Source organism: Nicotiana tabacum, chromosome 16 (assembly GCF_000715075.1).
Source record: "Nicotiana tabacum cultivar K326 chromosome 16, ASM71507v2, whole genome shotgun sequence".
Classification (NCBI taxonomy): Eukaryota; Viridiplantae; Streptophyta; class Magnoliopsida; order Solanales; family Solanaceae; genus Nicotiana; species Nicotiana tabacum.
This window is the reverse complement of record NC_134095.1, coordinates 727,657-737,215: the sequence shown is the minus strand read 5'-3', so window position 1 is coordinate 737,215 and position 9,559 is coordinate 727,657.

The following is a 9,559-nucleotide window of genomic DNA, read 5'->3' as shown; positions in this document are numbered from 1 at the left end:
TCCTTATACAAGGACGAACTGGAGTAGGCATGGAATCTGAATTCATCAAGTTGATTGAGCTGCTCCACACGAAGATTGGTTACAACATCCCACTCAAGATTTAGCTTCCTCAAAGCCCACATGACCTTATGCTCTAACTCGACCGGTAGATGGCAAGCTTTCCCACACACCAACCGATACAGAGACATACCAATCGGAGTCTTGTAAGCAGTCCTATAAGCCCATAGAGCGTCATCCAACTTCTTTGACCAATCGGTCCTATTTGCATTGACCGTCTTTGACAATATGCTTTTGATTTCCCTGTTGGAAACTTCAACTTGACCACTTGCTTGAGGATGATAGGGAGTAGAAACTTTGTGATTGACACCATACTTTGAAAGCAAAGTGTCGAAAGCTCTATTGCAAAAATGAGACCCCCCATCACTTATGATTGCAGGAGGAGTACCAAACCTTGTAAAAATACTCTTTTTGAGAAATGCAACAACACTCCGGGCCTCATTGTTGGGAAAAACTACGGCTTCAACCCACTTTGAAACATAGTCCACCGCCACAAGAATGTAAGTGTTCCCACAAGAGCTAACAAATGGGCCCATGAAATCAATGCCCCATACATCAAAAATATCAACCTCAAGGATGGTATTGAGAGGCATTTCATCTTTCTTCTAAATTACACCCGCTCTTTGGCATTCGTTGCATCTCTTCACCAAATCACCCGCATCTTTGAACAAAGTTGGCCAATAAAACCCACAACCAAGAACTTTAGATGTCGTCCTCACCCCGTCATGATGGCCACCATAGGGAGAGGAATGACAAGCCTCCAAGATACTCAATTGCTCCTCCTCTAGGACACACCTTCGGATCACACCATCCGTGCAAATCTTGAACAAGTATGGCTCATCCCAATAGAAGTCCAATCTATCCCGCTTGAGCTTCTTCCTTTGGTTAGAAGAAAGCTCACACGGGATTATACTGGTCACAAGGAAATTAGAAACATCGGTAAACAATGGCATATCATTCATCGACACTGAAAGGAGTTGTTCGTTAGAAAATGAATCATTGATCTCTAGGCCATCACGAGGCCCGCCCTCCTCCTCCAAGCGGGACAAGTGGTCCGCGACTTGGTTCTCACTACCCTTCCTGTCCACAATCTCCAAATCAAACTCTTTAAGTAACAAGACCCATCGCATCAGTCTAGCTTTGAAGTCCTTCTTCGTCATCAAGTACCGGAGTGCGGCATGGTCAGTATGAATAATAACCTTAGCACCTATAAGATACGGTCGGAATTTTTCCATAACAAACACAATAGCCAAAAGTTCTTTCTCGGGCACCGTGTAGTTCACTTGAGCATCATTCATTGTCTTGCTCACATAGTACACCGGATGAAATATTTTATTCACTCTTTGACCCAAAACCGCCCCAACCGCAACATCGCTCACATCACACATGCGCTCAATGGGCAAGCTCCAATTAGGCGAGGTGATGATAGGAGTGGTTGTCAACTTATGCTTGAGAAGTTAAAAGGCGTGCATACACTTGTCATCAAATACGAACTTAGCATCTTTTTCCAACAACTTGCACAAGGGATTCACTACCGTCGAGAAGTCTTTGATAAATCTCCGGTAGAACCCCACATGCCCAAGAAAACTTCGAACTTCCTTGACGGATGTAGGGGAGGGAGCCTTGAAATCACATCGATCTTTGCTTTATCAACCCCAATTCCATACTTCGAAATTTTATGCCCAAGAACTATTCCTTCTTCCACCATAAAGTAGAATTTCTCCCAATTGAGGACAAGATTGGTTTCTTCACAATGGGCCAACACCCTATCAAGATTCTTGAAGCACTCATCAAATGAATCCCCCACAACACTAAAGTTGTCCATGAACACCTCCAAAATGTCTTCCACCATATCGGTAAAAATGGCCATCATACACCACTGAAATGTAGCCGGTGCATTACATAATCCAATAGGCATCCTAGAGAAGGCAAAAGTGCCATATGGACAAGTGAATGTGGTTTTCTCCTGATCTTCCGGAGCACAAGATTTGGTTGTACCCAGAATACCCATCCAAGAAGCAATAGAAGGCACGCCCAGTATGTAGGAAAGGCAAAGGAAAGTGATCCTTGCGGGTTACTTTATTCAACTTGCGGTAATCCATGCATACCCTCTAATCGGTGATGGTTCTTGTAGGAATCAACTCACCTTTGGAATTTATAACCACGGTCATACCGCTTTTCTTTGGTACACATTGTACCGGTGAAGTCCTAGAGCTATCAGAGATAGGGTACACAACCCCGGTATCCAACCACTTGATCACCTCTTTTTTCACAATTTCCTGCATTGCCTCGTTCAACCTCCTTTGATGCTCCAAGGAGGGTTTTGCATCATCTTCCAGAATAATCTTGTGCATACGGAATGCGGGGCTTATTCCCCAAATATCAGCTAAAGTCCATTCAATTGCCTTTTTTCGCTTTTGAAGCACCGCCAATGTGGCATCAACCTGCATGTTAGTAAGGCCAGAAGAAAGAATAACCGAAAAAGTAGAATTTGAGCCTAAGAACGCATACCTGAGGTGTGGAGGCAGTGGTTTCAACTCCAACACCGGAGGCTCCTCAATTGAAGGTTTAGTTGGTGGAGTCTTTCTATTCTCGATATCCAAGGACAATTTCCTAGGCTCATAAGAATAAGAGCACATCCATGTAAAGCATTCACACTCCACTCGGCTTGCATCCTCATTGACAACAAGATTCAGCAATACGGCCTCCAATGGGTCCTCCACATTGATCATTGCACTGGTGTCATCAATTATCACTGTTGTGACGAGGTCAACAAAAAAGCACACCTCGGTACTGTTGGGCTGCTTCATAGACTTGCACACATGAAAAACCACCTTTTCATCACCCACCCGGAAGGTGAGTTCCCCTGCTTCCACATCTACCAATGCCTTCCCCGTAGCTAGGAAAGGCCTTCCCAATATGATTGGAACTTCGTAGTCCACCTCGCAGTCCAAGATCATAAAGTCAACTGGCAAGATAAATTTGTCCACACGGACAAGCACATCATCAATAATACCCAATGGTCTCTTCATCGATCTATCAGCCATTTGTAACCTTATGGAAGTCGGCCTAGGTTGCCCAATACCCAAGGTTTTGAACACTGAGTAGGGCATCAAATTGATACTAGCTCCCAAATCACATAGAGCCTTGGCAAAAATCCGCACTCCCATGGTGCTAGGAATGGTGAAAGCACCGGGATCTTCAAGCTTCGGGGCCATTGAATGCACTATAGCACTAACTTGGTGAGCCATCTTTATAGTTTTACAATCCATAGAACGATTCTTTGTGACCAAGTCTTTCATGAATTTTGCATAGCCCGACATTTGTTCAAGAGCCTCCTCCAGAGGGACATTAATGGACAAGCTCTTCATCATGTCAATGAACTTCTTAAACTGATTATCATTCTTTTACTTCGCGAGCCTTTGAGGATAAAGTGGAGGTGTCCTTGGCAAAGGTGTCTTGGCTTTAGGCACAACTGGTTTCGGCATGTCTATTACGTGTTCCCTAGACAGGTTCACGTCATTTTAAGTTTCCAGCTCGACATCTTGAATAGCAATCTTCACTTCTTTGTTCACATTTTCATCAACCATATCTTCAACTACCAAAGGGACTTCAATTTCTTGCAATTCAACATCATCATCCAAGATTTGCTTTTGTTTGAAGGCATTTACATCACCGCCTCTACCACTTCTTGTTGTTACCGCCATGACATGATTATTTCCACCCTTCGGGTTCACTACCATATCACTTGGTAGAGCACTCTTAGGGCGAGTATTTAAAGACTGTGAGATTTGACCGAACTGTACCTCCAAATTTCTAATAGAGGTATTGTGGGAAGCCAACTGTGCATCTGAATCCGCATTCTTCTTCATCATCTGTTCGAACATCATTTCAATTCTACTCATATCATTGCTAGAAGAACTAGGACCTTGAGATGGAAATGGGGGTGGATTATTTGGTCGTTGGTACATTGGGGGCCTTTGAAAGCTTTGCCCCCGATTTCCTTGGTTTCCATTGTTCCATCCACCTTGATTGTTATTGCCACCCCAATTGTTGTTATTACCATTCCAATTCCCTTGGTTGCTTTTATTGTTGGTCTGATTGCCCCAATTATTGTTTTGGTTGTTGTTCCCCCAATTACCATTGTTTTGTTGTTGATTGCCCCAATTACCATTGCCTTGTTGTTGATTGCCCCAATTACCTTGAGGTCTCTATTGTTGTTGGTTAAAAGAGTTACCCCATTGGCCTTGATAGTTGTTTTATATTGAACCTCTTCACTTTGGTCATCATAACCATCATTTTGAAATCTATCACAGTCATCATCAATTGCTCAAAATTCCCTTGGTTTTGTTGCCTTCTTTGCCTTCTCTTGTTGACAAGCATATTGACACCCTTCATGGCATTCACTTGGCGAGGGTTTTGGACTTGTTGCAACTATGCCTTAGCCAATTGGTTCATAGTAGTTGTCAACTCCGCTATAGCTTGCCCATGGTCATGCAATTCCTTGTGCAAATGAGTAACCGTGGGGTCAACCTAGGGCACATTTGCTCTACTTTGCCATGCAGAAGAAGTGTCAGCCATCTCATAAAGTATATCACATGCCTCATCATAAAACAGCTTCATAAAGTTGCCCCCAGCTAGTTGGTTCACTTTGCATTGGTTTGTGGTGTTAATACCTCGGTAGAAGGTTTGTTGTATCATAGCCTCGGTCATATCATTATTGGGGCATTCCTTCACCATCATTCTATAACGCTCCCAAATCTTATGCAAAGGTTTTGTGGGCTCTTTCTTGAAGGCCAATATCTCATCACGCAATGTCGCCATATGTCCCGGTGTGAGAAAAATTTAGCAATAAATTTATCCGCCAACTCATCCCAAGTTGTGATGGAATAGTTGGGAAGTCTCTCGAGACAATATAATGCCTTCTCCCGAAGTGAGAATGGGAAGAGTCTCAACCTAAGAGCATCCTCGTACACATTCGCCTGCTTGCTCCCCCAGCATGTATCCACGAACCCCTTGAGATGTTTGTAGGCATTTTGATTTGCAGCACCCGTGAAATACCCACGCTACTCAAGTAAGGTCAACATCATATTGGTTATCTGAAAATTGCCCGCCCAGATTTGGGGTAGGACAATAGCACTCGCATAGCCCTGGTTCAGAAGTACTTTGGGAGCCACTCTTGGAGGTGGCGGAGGAGGGTCTGGAATATTGTCATTGGGATTACCATTGGCATTGCGGCCTCTACGTTATCCTTAAGGTACAAGAGGCACCTCATCATCTCCGACATCATCTACCTCCTCCCCCACAATCATATTTCCAAGAGGGTCATTAGCGTTGTTCGCTTCCATTTGGTACCTAAGTTGTGACACAAACAAGTAAGTAACAAAGAAGGAAAGAAGAACAATAAAGGGTCTTAAACGGTGTTATTTCGATCTTATCGAAATAACAGCCTGTCATCGTTCGATCAAGGTCGAACCATTCTCTTCTTTGGCGAAGGCCCTTGGCCTTAAAGGATGTTATTTCAAACTTATCGAAATAACAATCCGTCGTCGTTCGATCAAGGTTGAACTTTTCTCTTTCTTGGCGAAGGGCCTTGGACTTCAAGGGTGTTATTTCAAACTTATCGAAATAATAGCCCATCATCGTTCGATCAAAGTCGAACCTTTCTCTTCTTTGGCGAAGGCCCTTGGCCTTAAAGGGTGTTATTTCAAACTTATCGAAATAACAACTCATCATCATTCGATCGAGGTCGAACCATTCTCTTCTTTAGCGAAGGCCCTTGGTCCTAAAGGGAGTTATTTCGAACTTATCGAAATAACAGCCTGTCGTCGTTAGGTCAAAGTCGAACCTTTCTCTTCTTTGGCGAAGGCCATTGGCCTTAAAGGGTGTTATTTCAAACTTATCGAAATAATAGCCCATCGTCTCGGTCGAAGTCGAAACTTTCTCTTTTTTTGGCGAAGGCCCTTGGCCTTAAAGAGGTGTTATTTTGAACTTATCGAAATAACAACCCATTGTCGTTCGATCAAGGTCGAACTTTTCTCTTTTTTGGTGAAGGCCCTTGGCCTTAAAGGGTGTTATTTCAAACTTATCGAAATAACAGCCCGTCATTGTTCGAACGAAGTCGAACCTTTCTCTTCTTTGGCGAAGGCCCTTGGCCTTAAAGGTTGTTATTTCGAACTTATCGAAATAACAGCCCGTCGTCATTCGATCGAGGTCGAACTTTTCTTTTTTTTGGCGAAGGCCCTTGGCCTTAAAGGGTGTTATTTCGAACTTATCGAAATAACAGCTGGTCGTCGTTCGATCAAGGTCGAACCATTCTCTTCTTTGGCAAAGGCCCTTGGCCGTAAAGGGTGTTATTTCGAACTTATCAAAATAATAGCCCATCATCGTTCGGTCAAAGTCGAACCTTTCTCTTCTTTGGTGAAGGCCCTTGGCCTTAAAGGGGTGTTATTTCAAACATATCAAAATAACAGCCCGTCATCGTTCGATCGAGGTCGAACTTTTCTCTTTTTTGGCAAAGGCCCTTGGCCTTAAAGGGTGTTATTTCGATCTTATCGAAATAACAACCCGTTGTCATTCGATCGAGGTGGAACCATTCTCTTATTTGACGAAGGCCCCTAGCCTTAAAGTGTGTTATTTCGAACTTATTGAAATAACAGGTCGTCGTCGTTCAATCGAGGTCGAACCCTTCTCTGTTGGCGAAGGCCCTTAGCCTTAAAGGGGTGTTATTTCGAACTTATCAAAATAACAACCCATCGTCGTTCGGTCGAGGTCGGACCTTTCTCTTCTTTGGCGAAGGCCCTTGGCCTTAAAGGGGTGTTATTTCGAACTTATTGAAATAACAGCCCGTCGTCGTTCGAGCAAGGTCAAACCATTCTCTTCTTTGGAAAAGGCCATTGGCCTTAAAGTGTGTTATTTCGATCTTATCAAAATAACAGCCCATCGTAATTTGATCGAGGTCGAACCATTCTCTTCTTTTGCGAAGGACCTTGGCCTTAAAGGGTATTATTTTGAACTTATCGAAATAACAGCCCATTGTCGTTCGATCAAAGTCGAGCCTTTCTCTTTTTTGGCGAAGGACCTTGGCCTTAAAGGGGTGTCATTTTGAACATATCAAAATAATAGCCCGTCATTGTTCGATCGAGGTCGAACTTTTCTCTTTCTTGTCGAAGGCCCTTGGCCTTAAAGGGTGTTATTTCGAATTTATAGAAATAACAGCCCGTCGTCGTTCGATCAAGGTCGAACCATTCTCTTCTTTGGTGAAGGCCCTTGGCCTTAAAGGGTGTTATTTCGAACTTATCGAAATAACAGCCCATCGTCATTCGATCGAGGTCGAACCATTCTCTTCTTTGGCGAAGGCTCTTGGCCTTAAAGGGTGTTGTTTCGAACTTATCGAAATAACAGCCCGTCGTTATTCGATCGTGGTCGAACCATTCTCTTCTTTGGTGAAGGCCCTTGGCCTTAAAGGGGTGTTATTTCGAACTTATCGAAATAACAGCCCCTTGTCGTTCGATCGAGGTCGAACTTTTCTCTTCTTTTGTGAAGGCCCTTGGCCTTAAAGGGGTGTTATTTTGAACTTATCGAAATAACAGCCCGTCGTCGTTCGATCGAAACCAAACCTTTCTCTTAGTTGGCGAAGGCCCTTGGCCTTAAAGGGGTGTTATTTCAAACTTATCGAAATAACAGCCCGTCGTCATTCGATCAAGGTCGAACTTTTCTCTTTTTTTGGTGAAGGCCCTTGGCCTTAAAGGGTTTTATTTTGAACTTAGCGAAATAACAGCCTGTCATCTTTCGATCGAAGTCGAACCATTCTCTTCTTTGGAGAAGGCCATTGGCCTTAAAGGGTGTTATTTCGAACTTATCGAAATAACATTCCGTCATCATTCGATCGAGGTCGAACCCTTCTCTATTTTGGCGAAGGCCCTTGGCCTTACAGGGTTTTGTTTCGAACTTATCAAAATAACAGCCCATCGTCGTTCGATTGAAGTAGAACCTTTCTCTTCTTTGGAGAAGGCCAGTGGCCTTAAAGGGGTGTTATTTCAAACTTATCAAAATAACAGCCCGTCGTCGTTCGATCGAGGTAGAACTTTTCTCTTTTTGGCGAAGGCCCCTAGCCTTAAAGGGTGTTATTTCGAACTTATCAAAATAACAGTCTGTCATCGTTCGATCGAGGTCGAACCATTCTCTTCTTTGGCGAAGGACCTTGGCCTTAAACTGTGTTATTTTGAACTTATCAAAATAACAGTCCATCGTCGTTCGATCGAGGTCGAACCATTCTCTATTTTGGCAAAGGCGCTTGGTCTTAAAGGGTGTTATTTCGAACTTATCGAAATAACAGCCTATCGTCGTACGATCGTAGTCAAACCTTTCTGTTCTTTAGCGAAGGCCCTTGGCCTTAAAAGGGTATTATTTCAAACTTATCGAAATAACATGTCACGACCCAATCTGGAGGGCCATGACTAGCACCCAACCATGTTTGCCGAGCACCAACATACATTTTATCTAACCTTTTTTTTATTATCTTTTAGGGTTAACGAGATCAATATAAATGGTAGACCTGGATCATGGACAACAAGCAATAAAATATGATGGCATGAACATACATAGCAGGGGATGACCAGACAATCAAGAAACTACATATAAGGTATGAGATACCACGCTACCATGAAAGACTATACAACAAAAAAACCAGCCGATAAGGCATACCAAACTATACATGAGTCGACACTTGTCTATGAGCCTCTAAATGAACATAAGTGCTGCAACATAGCCGGAACAGGGCCCCGACATACCCATAATGTCTATAACAAAAATGCATACCAAGACCACGGCAAGTCCGGAGAAGGGATCTCGCCAATCACTGCTGAACTGGACAACCTACTGTGGTGGGGGAGCTGCACCTGCCTGTCTATTAGGGCCTGCAGCACGACATGCAGTGTCCACAAACAAAAGGACGTCAGTACGAATAAAGTACTGAGTATGTAAGGCAAGGAACCATAAATACGAACAGTAATGTAAGCAGGGATAGAGAATATACAACCTGGAACATCTGAGTACCTCTGAGGGTTACTGACATGAAATGCATGATACATATGTATGTATACATAAACTTTTAAAACATACGCCTCTGTGGGCATCATCATCATATCGTACCTAGCCATAATAGGCTTGGTAAAAACGTACCCGGCCGTCATAAGGCTCGGTAGAATCGTACCCGGCCACGTGGAGCTCGGTAAAACCCAACTGATCAGTGGTTGCACAATATGTGTCGTACCCCGCCGACTATAGCGCGGGTCGGTAGATTAAAATAGATACATATATATAATGCATGCTCGACTCATGGAATCACATTCTAAACCTTTCGAAGTGACGTAAGGTCGGTATCCTCTGTACACGTTATTAGGACCAACTCTTCATTACGAACCTTATAAGAATCAGGAAGTACCAACAACATTGATAACATAAGAATAAGAGAAGCAACATTAACATCAATCGTTCCATA